At 33.9% G+C, this 21,608-nt stretch overlaps 1 long non-coding RNA gene across 1 annotated transcript; it reads right to left on the reverse strand.

The window, feature by feature from the left end:
* Positions 1–920: 920 nt before the first annotated feature.
* Positions 921–21,470, reverse strand: LOC132735696 (uncharacterized). The gene is made up of 4 exons (XR_009626487.1): positions 21,381–21,470; positions 21,001–21,166; positions 7,470–7,645; positions 921–3,297 (listed from the first exon to the last, which is right to left on the reverse strand). It is a non-coding gene; the product is annotated as an uncharacterized LOC132735696 (long non-coding RNA).
* Positions 21,471–21,608: the final 138 nt, after the last annotated feature.

A 21,608-nucleotide genomic window follows, 5' to 3' on the forward strand; every position in this document is an offset into this window, starting at 1 on the left:
GTTTGTTATATAGTTTTCATTCTGTTATACATTGTATGTCTATACTTGACCCTAGCATATCCCTTTTAAATTGTTAATTATCAGATAACTAAAACTATGTTGGAGTGTTGGACTGTGAATCAGGCGATATAGGTTCGATTCCCAGACGGCACAGGTCACTTTTGTTGTGATTGATCATGAAATCCTTCCTATGGTCACTGGCACTTGACCTCTGCTCTTGAATGTACATAAGTAATCAGTTCCTTGCAAAGATGAAGGCAACTAGCACTGGTAAACTATTTGATAGCCTGCTCAGGAATGATGCGGTGGCTGAACTGTGCTCTGGTAAATTCAATGTTGTTTACTGCCGGGATCTGAAGTGAAAACTACCAACACTACCACCACAGATATTCCAAGAACTTTTAGCTTTAATTTAGACATTTAAAACTTGCTCATTCATATTCTGTTTAAGGTACATTGTGCCTAAACATACTACTATTTTTATATCGCAATAACTTATTTTTTGGTGTCCTGCTACAATATCTGTAAAAGTACTCATTGACCACAGTTGAGCCATCTTTTGTATTTTGGCAATTGATACAGTTATAGCAAGTTAGTACTTTGTATATGGAAGTCAGAATGCCACTTTGTTTACATTTTGCTATCTTTATCACAAATTATTTCTTTAAGTCAACACTATTTTTTACATGTCATGAGCATCTTTAATGTCCTTAATCTATTATTACAACATTATATAACACATATTTCTACAGAGAGAAAAAAGGGTCATTACGGAGACCTTATTGCCTTTAATATATTACTTTAACTAAGTGATTATGATTCATCCATGGCCTGCTTATTGCAAATGGCATCATTGGCCCAAAGGGCAATAACTCTTAGAAACAAAATAAGGTCTCTTAGATGTAAACTCCCCATGTGCAGATAAGACCAGATGAAACATCTAGTGTCCTCAAATCTTGGTCTGCACTTTACCTACATTTGTAACATTTCTATAAGAACATTGAGAGTAACTACAACATGACAAAGCTTTTAGTATAATATTTTGTCAAAAGTAATTTTTTTATAATGTTAAAGTACTGGTAAAACAACCTTTCTTCCTTGTTTTTTTTTTCTTATTATTATATTTTTTTTTCTGTTTTTGACAATTTTCAGATAAATTTCTAAAGCTTGTCAGAGTATGCTAATTAGTTTTATAAAATATATTTTTGTGCTTCAGTTGCCTTATAAAATTCATTTGACCAATAGTTATATAATGTTATGTTGTTAGCACTGAGAATACACACATATTAAGGTTATTTATTATTAAACAAGTGAAAATGCAGTGAGAACATGTTAAAATGACTTCTATAAAGGCAGCTGGAATTTAAAAATTTAAAAAAAGAATCAAAGCAAAAAAAGACAAGCCAATGAAATAATGCTCTGAAGAAAAAAATCAAAAAGCAAACATTCAAAAATTCAAAAACATTAATCCTCAAAAACTGATGTATTTATTGTAAATTTTTTATTGAAAGTGATTATCATTTTGTATTATTTTATCATAAAAAGTCTTTAAAAATCCAAATTGTTTGTGCCAATGCTCATGCCCATAATTAGGTACAGAAGTTTAACTTATGCCACCATGGAATAGAACAGCTTTGTTAAATCTTCTAATAAAAGATAATTTAAGGTGCTGTACCAGTACCTACATAACACTGTATTAATTTGAATATCAAATGATAATTTTAAAGATAATAATTTAACATCATCAAGTTTGTATTTTTATCATCTGTGTTGTTTTTGCTATGTAATTGTATATCTAAAGTTACTGTCAGAAGTTTTGCTGAATGCTTATTGCAAGTGGCGTTCTCGGCCCAAAGGGAAGTAATATTTGAACTTTGAACATGAACAGTTACTCTCAAGTAATGAAACATATTAAATATAAAGTATTAATATTAATGAAAGAAAATCTTAATTATTTAAAATTAAAATTAAAAATTTAAAATCTTCAATATTTTTACTTTTCTTACAATCTTAGTACATATTTCTCAAGTGTGATTTTATTGAAATATTTTGGCTCATCTGGAGGCATGCAGCTTTAAAGGCACAAAATGCCTCAAAAAGGAATAATACTGTTATTCTCTCTGTAGAAAGGGCAAACATGTGTTTTATAATATTGTTATTACAGATTTAAAGCATGTAAGATGCTTAGTTTTACATGTAAAAAATTATAAGTGTTGACTAAGAAATAATTTGCGATAAAGATAGCAAAATATAAACAAAGTGCTGTTTTGACTTCCATATACAAAGTACTAATTCATTATAACTGTTAATAGGATGCCAAAATTAAGTTACTGTGATATGAAAATAATAGTATTTTAAGGCACAATGGACCTTAAACATTATATAATGTTAAAATTATGAGCAAGTTTAAAAGTTCTAAATTAAAGCTTAAAGTTCTTAGAACATCTGTGGTGGTGGTGTTGGTAGTTTTCACTCAGGATCACGGCAGTAAGCCACATTGAATTTACCAGAGAACAGTTCAGCCACCACATCATTCCTTGGCAGGCTGTCAAGCAGTTTACCAGTACTAGTTGCCTTCTATCATGCAAGGAACTGATTACTTCTGTACATTCAGGAGCACAGGTACAGTGCGAATGACCATAGAAAGGATTTCATAATCAATCACAACAACAGTGACCTGTGCCGTCCGGGAATCAAACCCTGGTCTCCCGTATCACAGTCCTACGCTCTACCTATTGAGCTAACCAGATGCCTCCCTTAGAATATCTGAACTGATAATTAACAATTTAAAAGGCATATGCTAGGGTCAAATATAGACATATAGCAGAATGAAACCATACAACAGAATTTATTCAAATGCAAAAGATGGCTTGGGTATATAACCAAAGAGAAATATTTTGGAAACACCAAAAGTAAAAAGTTTTTGAAAAATAAAAACGATAGCATTATCCAGGCTTAATGGGCCTTTAATGTAATTAAGATTATAAACCTAGTACTTTAATTTTACAAAATATTCAATATTTGTTTGATCTTATTTTCTTATCTGATAAATATCTTTTTCTCTTCATTAATTTTTCTTGTATTTCATAATTTTGCTAAATGTATTGATTTATCATTGGAACATCTTCTTAAGTTAACCAATCAAAAATTATCTATATACATGTTTTTATAGGAAGAGTAAATTGAAGATCAATTCCCATTTCTGTTTTGTTGACAATTCTGTACAACAGCTTCTGGTGACTGGAAATTCCATCTTAAAGTCTTTACAAATTTTTCAAATTCCTTCCAATCCTGAAACTTAAAAAAAAAACAAAAAAACAATCATTTATTCAGAGCATAATTATTATTTAATTTCATGCTTTCCAGTGTTTTACTGTAATATATCAGATGATTATATTTGGATAAACCACTAGTGAAATTTATAAAATATAATTTTCACTTTAGCCGGACTATACCTGGATGCGGATGAAAAGAATATCATAACTAAATGGAACAAGGCCATGTTAGCACGGCCATCCCCCGCCGAATGTGTTTGCTCATTGGAAGAATGTAAGTGTAGTAGAGCAGAATAATTCAAATTAAAGAGGTCTTTTGGTAATGAAAACTGATGGCTGAAGTGATTACAGATTTGAAAGCTATGTGAATACTGATGGCTGAAAATGAAAGGGCAATAACTGAAAAATAATGCAGGGTTGGTTAACATTCTTGTGTGCTGCACTCCTCCTCAATGAGATCTATCCACCTATGAAGTCAAGATGATACATCTAACACTTTTTGAGATAAGCTCTGGACAAAAATTATGAAAAATAACAAAGGGCAATAACTCAAAAATTATAAAGGGTAGAGCTATCATTCTTGCGCACAGCATTCCTCCTCAATAAGATAAATACACCTATGAAGTTTCATGTTGACATCTCAAAGACTTTTTTAGTTATGCTCCACTCAGGTGAAAAATTAAGTATGAAAAATAACAAAGGGCAATAACTAAACTAGAAATTTGTCCATAGGACACGGGTGCCCCCAACGCGCCACTGTTTTGTCAATCTTATGACTCTAGGTCAAATATTTTTTGAAAACTAAAAATCTTTTACTAAGTAAAGGGCAAGAACTTTACAAATACTGAATAAATCCACAAGCAAACCCCAAGGTGCATAAGTACACATGCTGACCAACATTCTTGTAAACTTTCAGGCCTACAAGTGAAATACTTTTTGGGCTATGCATGAACAAGTTGAAAATTGCAAATTTATACTACTGTAAGTCAAGGGCAATAACTCTAACAAAACTGAAAAAAAAATCCACATGAAAAGTCCCAGGTGCATAGCTTCACAGTGATGTGAATCATTATTCCTGTAATTTAGTTAGTAAAGTTGGTTGATTCTAACTCAAGCACTCAAGGAACAAATAACAACATAATGAAACAGTTTTTACTAAGACGTAAGTCAAGGGAAATAACTCTACAAATACTGGATAAATCCACATGCAAAACCCCAGGTGCAAACTAAATATGCTGAGCAACCTTCCCGTAAGGTTTAATGACTCTATGTCAAATCCTTTTTGAGTTACATGCGACACAAGTTGAAAATAGCAAAAATTTTCTAAGTCAAGGGCAATAACTCTAAAAATACTAAATAAATCCAGACAAAAATACCCAGGTGCACAACTACACATGCTGATCAATATTCCTGAAAAGTTTCATGACTCTAGGTCAAATACTTTTGAGTTACATGCGACACAAGTTGAAAATTGCAAAATTTTACTACGTCAAGGGCAATAACTCTAAAAAAACCTAAAAATACCAAGACGAAAATACCCAGGTGCACAACTACACATGCTGATCAACCTTCCTGTAAAGTTTCATGACTCTAGGTCAAATACTTTTTGAGACACAAGTTGAAAATTGCAAAATTTTACTAAGTCAAGGGCAATAACTCTAAAAATTCTCAATATAATCCACACGAAAATACCCAGGTGCGACCACACATTACTTTTCAAGTTGCGTGCCACACAAAAGAGAACGGTCAGACAAGGGTAAATCTAAATGCCCACCCCCCCTAAAGTGGGGGCACAAAAATAACAAAGGGCAATAACTAAAAAATTATGAAGAGTTATCATTCTTGTGCACTGCACACCTCCTGAGTGAGATCTATCCACCCATTAAGTTTCATGTTTTTTTTTCCAGGCTTTTTGAGTTTTGCTCTGGACAAAAATTAAGTTTGAAAAATAACAAAGGGCAATAACTGAATAAAAATGCAGGGTAGAGTTATCATTCTTAAGCACTGCACTCCTCCTCAATATGATCTATCCGCCTATGAAGTTTCAAGTTGATACCTCAAATACTTTTTGAGATATGCTCTGGACAAAAATGTCAGACAGAAGGACAGATGGAAGTACTGACGGACAGACGGAGACTATTTCTACATCCCCCACCGCCTTTCGGCGAGGGATAACAAAGGGCAATAGCTAAAAAATCATGAAGTGCAGAGTTCAAGTTCTTGTGCACTGCACTTCTTCTCAATGAGATCTATCATTATATGAAGTTTCAAATCAATGGCTTTTAAAATGACTGAGGAACTGGCCTGGATAAAATTAATGTATTATAATAAATAAAGGTCAATAGCTCTAAAAATCATGAAGTACAGAGTACTGATTCTTGTGCACTGCACTTCTTCTCAATGTGATCTCTCATCCTGTGAAGTTTCAAGTCTATAGTTTTTATAGTTAAGGTGAAATGGCCAGGACAAAAATAAAGTATTATAATAAACAAAGGGCAATAACTCAAAAATCATGGAGTACAAGTTTTTGTGCACTGCACTTTATCTCAATGAGATATATCATCCTATGAAGTTTCATGTACGCTTTTACAGGTTAGGAGAAATGGCCCGGTCAAAAAAAATATGAAAATTAACAAAGGGCAATTACTAAAAAAACAAGAAGTGCACAGTACAAGTTCTTAAACACTGCACTTCTTCTTAATGAGATCTATCATCCTATGCAGTTTCAAATCCATAGCTTTCATAGTTTAGGAGAAATGGCCCAGACAAAAATAAAGTATGAAAATTAACAAAGGGCAACAACTCAAAAATAAGAAGTGCAGAGTACCAGTTCTTGTGCATTGCACTTCTTCTAAATGAGATCTATCATCCTATGAAGTTTCAAGTCCATAGCTTTTATATTTTGGAGAAATGGCCCGGACAAAAATAAAGTATGAAAATGAACAAAGGGCAATAATTCTAAAATTAAGAGGTGCAGAGTAACAATTCTTGTGCACTGCACTTTGGGTCATTAAAAGAAGCATGCATACCAAGTTTGGAGTCAATCCAACTTATAGTGACTGAGTTATGACCTAAGGGGATGCAGCCACTGACAATGCCGTCGACAAAATAACCCCTATGTCGCCTCTGTCAGGGAGACACAAAAACAACAGGATTATGCACAGTGAAACAATACTTATCAATAAAAAAGTATCCTTTTCTACTAAGCACAAGCTATCATTTATTCAAAGAAATCCGGGAAAATAAAACTATTACCATTAATCATTATTTATATTATTTTAATTGGTAACGCGTATTATCCAGTTAAATAAAATAAAATAGTGTTTAAAACACTAATGCATCATATTCAATCCTTTGATAAGAACTGAATGAGTAGAACCATTGCAGACATTAAACAGCCAGACAGTTTGATCCTTTGTAGCATTTTAGCTATTGACATCACTTAAACATCCCGGTCAATTTACCCCTTTCATCTGCCGACCCTTTCCTATTTGTGATCTCATATTCGCTGCCTTTTAAATACTTACACTAGCTGAAAACTGTTGCCTTGATGGTAGATTAATTTCCCTGTTAATTTTATCTTTTCTAATGTATCTAAAGGAGTATCGTCAATCTGTTGGCAAAATTTAACAATCGCACAAATGTTCAGTTTTTTAAGAAACATCATATTTTTACATTTAACACTATGACCACTGCTGTTCAAAACATGGGATAATTTAGCCATATTTTGTCTAAATCATGTCAAATTTGGACATAATGTCATTTGAATATAATAAAATTTGTTGGTGAAAAATTTGAAGAAAAAAAAATGGAAAATAAATTATTAATAAATTATAAGAACAACTTAGCTTCAATAACTTTTTGATGTGCTATGCTAGGTGCATGTTACCATGGTTTTTCAATAAAGCTAGCATGATCAATTAATAAACTGATCTAAAATTGTAGAAAACATGTTACGTTTGCTTAATTACATATGAAAATATTCTAAATTGAATGGAATATGAAGCTGCAAGACTCTAAGTCTTATTACTTTTTGAACAACCCTCATATGATTTATTGTCAACTACATGTCAAACTTGTGTAAAAAAGTGAAGAAATAAAGTTATATGGCAATCATTTAACTAACATAGCTCTCCTTTATTCTTCAAATATTAAAACTAATGAAAAGAATTATCATTATTTCATTGTACTTACTTTTTGAAAGATACTGAACATAAGAACCTGTCAGTACTCAATACACTGTGTCACCTACGTTGACAAATTTGTGCAGTAAAATATCTTTGTTATACAGTGTGCAGCTTCTACAGCCAGTTTGATTGTTGCTGAGAGTTGTTTTCTCCTCAGATATTTTGATGACTTTCACTGCATGACTGATAATTTAAAGATATTATTGATCAACAGAAGGCCATACTGCAGAGGTTACACTGTATTATTTTGGCACGGTTCAGAACTTTTCACTATTTAGGGGAGATGATGTGTAAGCGGCCAGATAGCTCAGCCAGTAGAGTCGCAATACAGTATTCCAAAGGTCCCGGGTTCAAGTCCTGGTCAGGCTGCACATTTTTCTCACCCTGTGACATTTGGCGCCTAACATGAGGCTGTGACTATATATAGCTCAGGGTTAATTAACATTGCTCTGTAACTCTGTGAAATTCAAGGACTAATTTCAATAAAGCAGGGGAGTATGTCATGGTTCAGAACTTATAATGCACTATTTAGGGGAGATGATGTGTAAGTGGCCGGATAGCTCAGCCGGTAGAGCGGTGGTACGGTATTCCGAGGTTCCCAGGTTCGAGTCTTGGTCAGGCTGCACATTTTTCTCACCCTGTGAAACATTTTTATCAAGATGTATGCTATTTTAATCTAATTGTGCCATAGCTAAACCCCTGACTGTACCTACATATTTGCAGACATACAAGTTTTAAGAATCACAAAAAATTATTCAAAGTCCCAAGAAGGATCCATTATGCCAAAAGATATCTTGCAGAATCTTTAACAACCAAGTCACCAAATGCATCAAATTATGTACAAATATTTACATGTAGTATTGCAGATTTGCAAAATTATTTTAACAACCAAATCATAAACTTCACTTACCAGTTCATCAACTATAAATCTTTTAGTCTCTGAATTATGAATAAAGTTCTTCTGTTTTGCCTCATCTCCAACTTGCAAGATATTCTTGGTAATAAACATGTCAATCTGTCTTGTCTTATATCACTGACTTTAGTTTACCTACATTTGTAACATTTCTATAAGAACATTGAGAGTAACTATACAACATGACAAAGCTTTTAGTATAATATTTTGTCAAAAGTAATTTTTATAGTGTTAAAGTACTGGTAAAACAACCTTTCTTCCTTGTTTTTTTTTCTTATTATTATATTTTTTTTTGTTTTTGACAATTTTCAGAAAAATTTCTAAAGCTTGTCTATGCTAATTAGTTTTATAAAATATATTTTTGTGCTTCAGTTGCCTTATAAAATTCATTTGACCAATGGTTATATAATGTTATATTGTTAGCACTGAGAATACACAATCATGTTTATAGGTTATTTATTATTAAACAAGTGAAAATGCAGTGAGAACATAGAAGGTAAAATGACTTCTATAAAGGCAGGAATTTAAAAATTAAAAAAAAATCAAAGCAAAACAAAAACAAGCCAACGAAATTGCTCTCAGGAAAAAAATAAAAAAAACAAAAGATTCAAAAACATTAATCCTCAAAGACTGATGTATTTATTGTAAATTTTTTATTGAAACTGATTATCATTTTGTATTATTTCATCATAAAAAGTATTTAAAAATCCAAATTTTTTGCGCCAATGCTCATGCCCATAATTAGGTACAGAAGTTTAACTTATGCCACCATGGCAATTAGAACAGCTTTGTTAAACCTTCTAATAAAAGATAATTTAAGGTGCTGTACCAGTACCTACATAACACTGTTATTAATTTGAAATTATCCAAAATGATAATTTTAAAGATATAATAATTTAACATCATCAAGTTTTGTATTTTTTATCATCTGTGTTGTTTTTGCTATTGTAATTGTATATCTAAAGTTACTGTCAAGAAGTTTTTGCTGAATGCTTATTGCAAGTGGCGTTCTCGGCCCAAAGGGAAGTTTAATATTTGAAACTTTGAACATGAACAGTTTCTCTCAAGTAATGGAAAACATATTAAATATAAAGTATTAATATTAATGAAAAGAAAATCTTAATTATTTAAAATTAAAAATTAAAATTTAAAATCTTAAATATTTTTTACTTTTCTTTACAATCTTAGTACATATTTCTCAAGTGTAATTTTTATTGAAATATTTTGGCTCATCTGGAGGCATGCAGCTTTAAAAGGCACAAAATGCCCAAAAAAAGGAATAACTATTTTTTTTCTTCTGTAGAAAGGGCAAACATGTGTTTTTATAATATTGTTATTTACAGATTTTTAAAGCATGTTAATGCCCTTAGTTTCACGTGTAAAAAAAATTATTAAGGTTTGACCAAGAAATAAATTTGCGATTTAAAAATAGCAAAAATATAAACAATAAGTGGTTTTTTGACTTCCATATACAAAAAGTATAATTCAATTAAACGTTTAATAGGACGGGCCAAAAAATTAAGTTTACTGTGATTATGAAAAAATATTAGTGTTTTAAGCACAATGGACCTTAAAATTATATTTAATGTTTAAAAAAAAATTTGAAGCAAGTTAAAATTTCTAAAATCAAAGGCTTAAAGTTCTTAGAAATTTCTGTTTGGTGGTTTGGTGTTTGGTTAGTTTTTCACTCAGGGAAATTACGTGCATAAAGCCACCAAATGAATTTACCAGAGAAACAGTTTCAGCCACCACATCATTCCCTTGGCAGGCGTCAAGCAGTTTTCCAGACTTACTACTAGTTTGCCTTCTTATCATGCAAAGGAATTGTTACTTCTGTACATTTCAGGAGGCACAGGTTACATCGAATGGGACCGTTAGAAAGGATTTCATAATCAATCACAACAAACAGTGACCTGATTCCGTCGGGAATCAAACATGGGCCTCCAGATTCACAGTCCAACGCTCTACCTATTGAATAAACCCGACAGCTCCCTTAGATTATCTGAACTGATAATTAACAATTTTAAAAGGCATATGCTAGGGTCAAATATAGACATATAGCAGAACGAAACTATACAACAGAATTTATTCAAATGCAAAAGATGGCTTGGGACTATATAACCAAAGAGAAATATTTTGGAAACACCAAAAGTAAAAAAGTTTTTGAAAAAATAAAACGATAGCATTATCCAGGCTTAATGGGCCTTTAATGTAATTAAGATTATAAACCTAGTACTTTAATTTTACAAAATATTCAATATTTGTTTGATCTTATTTTCTTATCTGATAAAATCTTTTTCTCATCATTAATTTTTCTTGTATTTCATAATTTTTTTGCTAAAATTGTATTGATTTATCATTTGGAACATCTTCTTAAGTTAACCAATTCAAAAAATTATCTATATACATGTTTTTATTAGGAAGAGTAAATTGAAGATCAATTTCCATTTCTGTTTTGTTGACAATTTCTGTACAACAGCTTCTGGGTGACTGGAAATTCCATCTAAGCTCTTTATAAAATTTTTCCAATTGTTTTTCAAACCTGAAAACTAAAAAAAAAAAAAACAATCATTTATTCAGAGCATAATTATTATTTAATTTCATGCTTTCCAGTGTTTTAACTGTAATATATCAGATGATTATATTCGGATAAAAACCACTAGTGAAATTTATAAAATATAATTTTCACTTTAGCCCGACTATACCTGGATGCGGGATGAAAAGGAAATATTAAACTAAATGGAACAAGGCCATTTAGCACGGCCATCCCCCGCCGAATGTGTTTGCTCATTTGGAAGAATGTAAGTGTAGTAGAGCAGAATAATTCAAATTAAAGAGGTCTTTTGGTAATGAAAACTGATGGCTGAAGTGATTACAGATTTGAAAGCTTACCTGTGAATACTGGATGGCTGAAAATAAGAAAGGGCAATAACTGAAAAATAATGCAGGGTAGGTTAACATTCTTGTGTGCTGCCAGGTCCCTCCTCAATGAGATCTATCCCACCCTATGAAGTCAAGTTGATACCTCTAACACTTTTTAAGATAAGCTCTGGACAAAAATTATGAAAAATAACAAAGGGCAATAACTCAAAAATAATAAAGGGTAGAGCTATCATTCTTGCGCACAGCATTCCTCCTCAATAAGAACAAGAGCAATCAGTGATCACATGTGTCACCTCATGAGGGCCAATTTCATGTTGGGACAAGTTTTGTGACAAACGGACAGACAGACGAGACAGTGCACAAACTAGACTTGGTACTGATCATTCCTGTAAAGTTTGGATGAAAATTGCACCAGTAAGTTTATGAGGAGTAGTCCGGACAAGCTTTTGTGTATCTTGGCAACACACAGAAAAAACACCTTTTATCAAGGGCCATAACTCGGCCCCAAAAATCAATTCAACCGGAAAACCCGTGCAAAATGCGCAAGGACTTGAGCTACAGATCAATCCTGTAAAGTTTCAATGAAATTGCATTAGTGGTATAAGAGAAGTAGTCCAGACAAACTTTAAAAATAAAAATTATTAAAGGGCCATTACTCTGACAAAAATCATTTAACCGGAAAATGCTGACAATATGCACAACTACACTTGGTACTGATCATTCCTGTAAAGTTTGGATGAAATTGCACCAGTAGTTTATGAGGAGTAGTCCGGACAAATTTTGTGACGGAGGGACGGACAGACAGACAGACGAGGGAGAAGTGACACAAAAATACACCTATGAGTTTCATGTTGACATCTCAAAATACTTTTTTAGTTATGCTCCACTCAGGTGAAAAATTAAGTATGAAAAATAATTAAGGGCAATAACTAAACTAGAAATTTGTCCATAGGACACGGGTGCCCCCACCGCGCCACTGTTTTCTGTCAATCTTATGACTCTAGGTCAAATATTTTTTGAAAACTAAAAATTTTTAATAAGTAAAGGGCAAGAACTTTTACAAATACTGAATAAATCCACAAGCAAACCCCAAGGTGCATAAGTACACATGCTGACCAACATTCTTGTAAACTTTCAGGCCTACAAGTGAAATACTTTTTGGGCTATGCATGAAAAAGTTGAAAATTGCAAATTTATACTACTGTAAGTCAAGGGCAATAACTCTAACAAAACTGAAAAAAATCCACATGAAAAGTCCCAGGTGCATAGCTTCACAGTGATGTGAATCATTATTCCTGTAATTTAGTTAGTAAAGTTGGTTGATTCTAACTCAAGGAACAAATAACAACATAATGAAACAGTTTTTACAAAGTCCACAAACGAAACCCCAGGTGCAAAACTAAATATGCTGAGCAACCTTCCCGTAAGGTTTAATGACTCTATGTCAAATCCTTTTTGAGTTACATGCGTCACAAGTTAAATAGCAAAAATTTTCTAAGTCAAGGGCAATAACTCTAAAAATACTAAATAAATCCAGACAAAAATACCCAGGTGCACAACTACACATGCTGATCAATATTCCTGTAAAGTTTCATGACTCTAGGTCAAATACTTTTTGAGTTACATGAGACACAAGTTGAAAATTGCAAAATTTTACTAAGTCAAGGGCAATAACTCTTAAAATACTAAAAATATCCACAAGAAAATACCCAGGTGCACAACTACACATGCTGATCAACATTCCTGTTAAGTTTCATTCCTCTAGGTCAAATACTTTTTGAGTTACATGAGACACAAGTTGAAAATTGCAAAATTTACTAAGTCAAGGGCAATAACTCTAAAAATACTAAAAATATCCACAAGAAAATACCCAGGTGCACAACTACACATGCTGATCAACATTCCTGTAAAGTTTCATGACTCTAGGTCTAATACTTTTTGAGTTACTCGAGACACAAGTTGAAAATTGCAAAATTTTACTAAGTCAAGGGCAATTACTCTAAAAATACCCAGATGAAAATATCCAGGTGCACAACTACACATGCTGATCAACATTCCTGTAAAGTTTCATGACTCTAGGTCAAATACTTTTTGAGTTACATGAGACACAAGTTGAAAATTTCAAAATTTTACTAAGTCAAGGGCAATAACTCTAAAAATACTAAATATATCCACACGAAAAAACCCAGGTGCGACCACACATTACTTTTAAAGTCCTGTGCGACACAAAAGAGAACGGTCAGACAAGGGTAAATCTAAATGCCCCCCCTAAAGTGGGGGCACAAAAATAACATAGGCCAATAACTAAAAAATTATGAAGGGTAAAGTTATCATTGCACTGCACACCTCCTGAGTGAGATCTATCCACCCATGAAGTTTCATGTTGATATCTCAAAGGCTTTTTAAGTTTTGCTCTGGACAAAAATTAAGTTTGAAAAATAACAAAGGGCAATAACTGAAAAAATTGCTGGGTAGAGTTATCATTCTTATACACTGCACTCCTCCTCAATATGATCTATCCGCCTATGAAGTTTCAAGTTGATACCTCAAATACTTTTTGAGATATGCTCCGGACAAAAATGTGAGACAGATGGACAGACGGACATACTCACAAAATGGTACTTATGTGACTTTTCTTTGATCTTTTTGGCCATTTTTAGTCACACAAGGCTTAACAAGAGGGCCATGATGGCCCTGAGGTCGCTCACCTGTATATAGTCCCCCCAACCCCCCCCCCCCCCCCCCCCCCCAATGTTGCAGAGTCAATTTAACCAAAGGGCTTTTATTTGCACAAACTTTGGTAGACACCCATAAGAAAATGTTTCATGCTAAACATCTAAGCTCTAGCTCATTGGGCTTTTTAAAAGAAGATTTTTTTAAGTTTTTACTATACACATATAGTTAAAAACAATGACACCCCTGGGGCTTGGCCAGTTTTTGACCCCTGGGCTTTATTTGAACAAACTTTGTAGACACTTACTAGAAGATGGTTCATGCTTAATATCTTAACTCTAGCTCTTTGGTTTTTTTCAAAGAAGATTTTAAGTTTTTGCTATACACATATAAAGAAAATCAATGACCCCCGGGGCGGGGCCAATTTTGACCCCAGGGCTTTTATTTGAACAAACTTTGTAGACACTCACTAAAAGATGTTTCATGCTTAATATCTTAACTCTAGCTATTTGGGTTCTTTCAAAGAAGATTTTTTAAGTTTTTGCTATACACATAGTAGGAAAATCAATGACCCCCTGGGCGGTGCCAATTTTGACCCCAGGGCTTTTATTTGAACAAACTAGGTAGACACCTATTAGAACATGTTTGATGCTAAATATCTTAGCCATAGCTCTTTGAGTTCTTTAAAAGAAGATTTTTTAAGTTTTTACTATATGCATATAGGGAAAATCAATGACCCCCCGGGGCGGGGCCAATTTTGACCCCAGGGCTTTTATTTGAACAAACTTGGTAGACACTTATTAGAACATGTTTCATGCTAAATATCTTAGCTCTAACTCTTTTTGTTCTTTTAAAGAAGATTTTTTAAAGTTTTTACTATATGCATATAGGGAAAATCAATGACCCCCCCGGGCGGGGCCAATTTTGACCCCAGGGCTTTTATTTGAACAAACTTGGTAGACATCCATTAGAACATGTTTCATGCTAAATATCTTAGCTCTAGCTCTTTGGGTTCTTTAAAAGAAGATTTTTTAAGTTTTAACTATATGCATATAGGGAAAATCAATGACCCCCCGGGGCGGGGCCAATTTTGACCCCAGGGCTTTTATTTGAACAAACTTGGTAGACATCCATTAGAACATGTTTCATGCTAAATATCTTAGCTCTAACTCTTTTGGTTCTTTTAAACAAGATTTTTTAAAGTTTTTACTATATGCATATAGGGAAAATCAATGACCCCCCCGGGGCGGGGCCAATTTTGACCCCAGGGCTTTCATTTGAACAAACTTGGTAGACATCCATTAGAACATGTTTCATGCTAAATATCTTAGCTCTAGCTCTTTGGGTTCTTTAAAAGAAGATTTTTTAAGTTTTAACTATATGCATATAGGGAAAATCAATGACCCCCCGGGGCGGGGCCAATTTTGACCCCAGGGCTTTTATTTGAACAAACTTGGTAGACATCCATTAGAACATGTTTCATGCTAAATATCTTAGCTCTAACTCTTTTGGTTCTTTTAAACAAGATTTTTTAAAGTTTTTACTATATGCATATAGGGAAAATCAATGACCCCCCCGGGGCGGGGCCAATTTTGACCCCAGGGCTTTCATTTGAACAAACTTGGTAGACATCCATTAGAACATGTTTCATGCCAAATATCTAAGCTCTAGCTCTTATGGTTTTTTAAAAGAAGATATTTTAAGTTTTTTCTATCGGTTGCCATGGCAACCAGAGTTCTGCATGGAATTAAATTCTTTGAACAATTTTTAAAGGTGACCACCAAAGGAACATTCCTGTGAAGTTTGGATGAAATTGGCCAGGTGGTTTATGAGGAGATGTCATTTAAAATAAAAGTTTACGGACGGACGACGGACGGACGGACGGAAGTTCTCACAGGACAGTAATTATGTGGCTACTCTATTGTTCTCTCTATTGTTCTTTTTAGCCACGCAAAAGAAAATAGCCACATAAAAGCATTACGGAATGAATGACATCAAAGAGAAAGAACAGTTACCTATTGTCCCTCTAGCCACATAATTACTCTCCTGTGAGTGCGGACGGACGGACGGACGCCGGACGAAAAGCGATCACAAAAGCTCACCCTGTCACTTTGTGACAGGTGAGCTAAAAAAAGACACACAAGTAAAAACGGAATGAATAGGATCAAAGAGAATTTACTGTTACCCATTGTTCTCCAAGTCACACAAATACCTCTGGGTTCATACGGACGGACTGATGGATGGACAGAAGGATTGAAGGACAGACAGACCGAGACTATTTCTATATCCCCTGCTGCCTTTTGGTGGGGGATAAAAACAGGCAAACATAAAAGAAGTCATATTTAAGTAAATTTTGCTTCTTTATGAAAAGAAAGTCGATGTCATCATACATCATGTTAAAAATGTAACAAAATTAGAGAAATTTAACAGAACTATATTTCAAAATTGATCTGACGTCAAAAAGGAGAATACCCGAAGTTACGCGCTAAAATCAGTAAAACAAGAACTGTTGGAGGACAGTAACGCTTGACTATTTGAAAAGTTGTCACAAGGGTGTTTCATCGAGTATAATAATGCTTACCTATATGAAAACATAAAATTGTCCGAAAAGGTACAAAGGCTTGATATTTTATCGAGTAAATCACTACTTTATTATTATGAATACATAAAATTGTCACAAAAAAGGCACAAACCCTTCAGTAGTTATGGAGATTAAAACCAGCTTACAAGCAAAACCTTTATCAAGAATTTCTAAGCGAAAAAAGGGGCATAATTACGAGAAAAAAAAAATCAAGAGTTATGGGACTCTGGCAATCTTGTAAGATAATCACAGAGAACAAGTGTGTAAAGTTTCAAACTATTCCCTTCTGAAGTAATGGAGATACCAGCTTACACGCAAAAACTTAACCAAGGATTTCTAAATAGAACAAGAACGTGTTTGTTAAACACAAATGCCCCCAGCTCAGATTCTTGTCAGTAGCAAATGTTTACCCATTCACTCAGTTATGGACAGAAAAATTGCCAAAAAATTGTAAACATAAGTTATATAGCTTTCATTTTCTAAGTGCTGAAAAGGGCAATAACTTGGTAAATATGAAAGCCAGAGTTATGTAACTTGCCCAGATCATGTACTTTGTATTGATTAGTAAGTGTATAAACTTAGAAGCCATTGGTACAGGTAGAACTTAAGAAAAATCCAACTTACCATTCTAGGTTAACCTCGTACGGACAGACAGACAGACGGACGGACAGACGGTTCAATTACTATATGCCCGGGGGCATAAAAAGGGGCATAATTATGCAAAAAAGCAAATCAGATGTTATGGTAATTATGCCAATTATGTTAGATTATCAAAGAAAAAAGTGTGTGAAGTTTCAATCCATTCCCTTCATAGTTATAAGAGATACCAGCTTACAAGCAAAAACTTAACCAAGAATTTCTAAGTCAAAAAAAGGGGCATAAATATGCAAAAAGGCATCCAGAGTTATTGGACTTGTGCCAAAACAAGTGTGTGAAGTTTCAATCCATTCCCTTCAGAAGTTATGGAGATAGCAGCTAACAGGGGCAAAAACTTAACCACAGGACACCGACGCCAACAAATGGGTGACTGCATTAGCTCAATTATTCTGTGAATAGTCGAGCTAAAAAATCCAAGCTGAAAAGGGGTATAATTTGATCAAATCCATGACAAAGTTATGGATTCTTAAGCACTGCACCTCAGGCCAATGAAAAAAGCTAACATACTAAATTGGAGTCAATCAAACTTATAGTTTTAAGTTGATATCTCAAAGGCTTTTATAGTTATGCTCTGGAACAAAAATTAAGTATGAAAAATAACAAGGGCAATAACTGAAAAATTATGCAGGGCACAGTTATCATTCTTGTGCACTGAACTCCTCCTCAATATGACCTATCAACCTATGAAGTTTCAAGTTGATACCTCAAATACTTTTTGAGATACGCTCTGGACAAAAAAATGTCAGACAGAAGTACTGACGGACAGACGGAGACTATTTCTACATCCCCACTGCCTTTCGGCGAGGGATAACAAAGGGCAATAGCTCAAAAATGATGAAGTGCACAGTTCAAGTTCTTGTGCACTGCACTTCTTCTCAATGAGATCTATCATTATATGAAGTTTCAAATCAATAGCTTTTAAAATGACTGAGGAACTGGCCTGGATAAAATTAATGTATTATAATAAATAAAGGTCAATAGCTCTAAAAATCATGAAGTACAGAGTACTGATTCTTGTGCACTGCACTTCTTCTCAATGTGATCTCTCATCCTGTGAAGTTTCAAGTCTATAGTTTTTATAGTTAAGGTGAAATGGCCAGGACAAAAATAAAGTATTATAAGTAACAAAGGGCAATAACTCAAAAATCATGGAGTACAAGTTTTTGTGCACTGCACTTTATCTCAATGAGATATATCATCCTATGAAGTTTCATGTACGCTTTTACAGTTTAGGAGAAATGGCCTGGACAAAAAAATATGAAAATTAACAAAGGGCAATTACTAAAAAAACAAGAAGTGCAGAGTACAAGTTCTTGTACACTGCACTTCTTCTTAATGAGATCTATCATCCTATGAAGTTTCAAATCCATAGCTTTCATAGTTTAGGAGAAATGGCCCAGACAAAAATAAAGTATGAAAATTAACAAAGGGCAACAACTCAAAAAATAAGAAGTGCACTCTCAGCAGAGTACCAGTTCTTCTGTGCATTGCACTTCTTTCTACATGAGATCTATTCATCCTATGAAGTTAAAAGTCCATAGCTTTTATATATTTTTTGGAGAAATGGCCCGGACAAAAATAAAGTATGACAAGAGCCATGTCAACATGGCCATCCCCCGCCGAATGTGTTTGCTCATTGGAAGAATGTATATGTACATTGTAGTAGAGCAGAATAATTCCATTTTAAGAGGTCTTTTGGTAATGAAAACTGATGGCTATAGTGATTACAGATTTGAAACCTATGTAAATACTGATGGCTGAAAATAACAAAGGGCAATAACTGAAAAATAATGCAGGGTAGGTTATCATTCTTGTGTGCTGCATCCCTCCTCAGTAAAATCTATCCACCTATGAAGTTTCAAGTTGATACCTCAAATACTTTTTGAGAAAAAAAAATTGAATTGAAAAATTAAGTATGAAAAAATAACAAAGGGCAATAAACTCAAAAATTATAAAAGGTACAGTTATCATTTTTTTGTGCAGTGCACACCTCCTGAGTGAGATCTATGCACCTATGAAGTTTCATTTTGATATCTCAAAGGCTTTTTGAGTTATGCTCTGGACAAAAATTAATTTTGAAAAATAACAAAGGGCAATAACTCAAAAATAATGCAGGGCAGAGTTATCATTCTTTAGCACTGCACTCCTCCTCAATGAGATCCATCCACCTATGAAGTTTCAAGTTGATACCTCAAATACTTTTTGAGATAAGCTCTGGACAAAATAGCATGAAAAAAAACAACAAAGGCAATAACTCAAAAATTGTATAGGGAAGAGTTATCATTCTTGCGCACAACATTCCTCCTCAATAAGATCTATCCTTCTATGACATTTCATGTTGATATCTCAAACACTTTTTGAGTTATGCTCCACTCAGGTGAAAAATTAGGTATGAAAAAATAACAAAGGCAATAACTCAAAAATTATGAAAGGAAGAGTTATCATTCTTGTGCACTGCACACCTCCTGAGTGAGATCTATGCACCTATGAAGTTTCATGTTAATATCTCATAGGCTTTTGGAGTTATGCTCTGGACAAAAATCAATTTTTGAAAAATAAACAAAGGGCAATAACTCAAAAAATCATGCAAGGTAGAGTTATCATTCTTGTGCACTGCACTCCTCCTCAATGAGGTCTATCCACCTATGAAGTTTCAAGTTGATAACTCAAATACTTTTAGAGATATGCTCCGGACAAAAATTTCGGACGGAAGGACGGACGGACGGAAGGTCGGACGGACGGAGACTATTTCTATATCCTCCGCCGAAAATTTTTGGCGGGGGATAAAAATGAACAAAGGGCAATAACTTAAATTAAGAGGTGCAGAGTAACAATTCTTGTGCACTGCACTTTGAGTCATTAAAAGAAGCATGCATACCAAGTTTGGAGTCAATCCAGCTTATAGTGACTGAGTTATGACCTAAGGGGATGCAGCCACTGACAACGCCGCCGACAAAAATAACCCCTATGTCACCTCTGTCAGGGAGACACAAAAACAGTAGGATTATGTCACCTACGTTGACAAAGTGCAGTAAAATATCTTTGTTATACAGTGTGCAGCTTCTACAGCCAATTTGATTGTTGCTGAGAGTTGTTTTCTCCTCAGATATTTTGATGACTTTCACTGCATGACTGATAATTTAAAGATATTATTGATCAACAGAAGGCCATACTGCAAAGGTTACACTGTATTATTTTGGCATGGTTCAGAACTATTTAGGGGAGATGATGTGTAAGCGGCTGGATAGCTCAGCCAGTAGAGTCGCAATACGGTATTCCAAAGGTCCCTGCACATTTTTCTCACCCTGTGACATTTGGCGCCTAACATGGGGCTGTGACTATATATAGCTCAGGGTTAATTAACATTGCTCTGTAACTCTGTGAAATTCAAGGACTAATTTCAATATAGCAGGGGAGTATGTCATGGTTCAGAACTTATAATGCACTATTTAGGGGAGATGATGTGTAAGTGGCCGGATAGCTCAGCCGGTAAAGCGGTGGTACGGTATTCCGAGGGTCCCAGGTTCGAGTCTTGGTCAGGCTGCACATTTTTCTCACCCTGTGAAACATTTTTATCAAGATGCATGCTATTTTAATCTAATTGTGCCATAGCTAAACCCCTGACTGTACCTACATTTTTGCAGACATACAAGTTTTAAGAATCACAAAAAATGATTCAAAGTCCCAAGAAGGATCCATTATGGCAAAAGATATCTTGCAGAATCTTTAACAACCAAGTCACCAAATGCATCAAACTATGTACAAATATTTACATGTAGTATTGCAGATTTGCAAAATTATTTTAACAACCAAATCATAAACTTCACTTACCAGTTCATCAACTAAATCTTTTAGTCTCTGAATTATGAATAAAGTTCTTCTGTTTTGCCTCATCTCCAACTTGCAAGATATTCTTGGTAATATTTAACATGTCAATCTGTCTTGTCTTATATCACTGGCTTTAGTTCTAATAACTGTCTTTTGTAGTTACCATCTTCTTGAAAATAAGAAACATTTTGCTATAAACCTTGTGAAGGTATAATGTGAATATGTTTACAAATTTAATTGCAAGTCATGTAACATGTAAGACAATTCTGAATTTCAACATTACAGGAATATCTTAAATTGACAATAAAGTTGGTTTTTTAATGAAAATACAAGAAAATTGAACAAATTCTAATGTTTCTCCATGAATAAACTGGGCTACTTACTTTTTAAAGCATTTGCAAAGAACTTGTTTATTTATCAATTGCACTTATTACTACATCATGTACATGTACATTTTTGTGTAACTTGACTATTACTGTGCAAGGCATTAAACTGTTATATTTTGAATGTGTGAAAAATAAGATCATGTGACCCTGTATTTTGTCACATTGTTACAGTTGGCTGAATTATGTGTGTAAATGCTGGGCTGTGAACCTTTACTCTCAATTATC

This window comes from Ruditapes philippinarum, unplaced genomic scaffold, assembly GCF_026571515.1.
Source record: "Ruditapes philippinarum isolate M1 unplaced genomic scaffold, ASM2657151v2 ctg741_1_1_1_1, whole genome shotgun sequence".
NCBI classification, from domain to species: domain Eukaryota; kingdom Metazoa; phylum Mollusca; class Bivalvia; order Venerida; family Veneridae; genus Ruditapes; species Ruditapes philippinarum.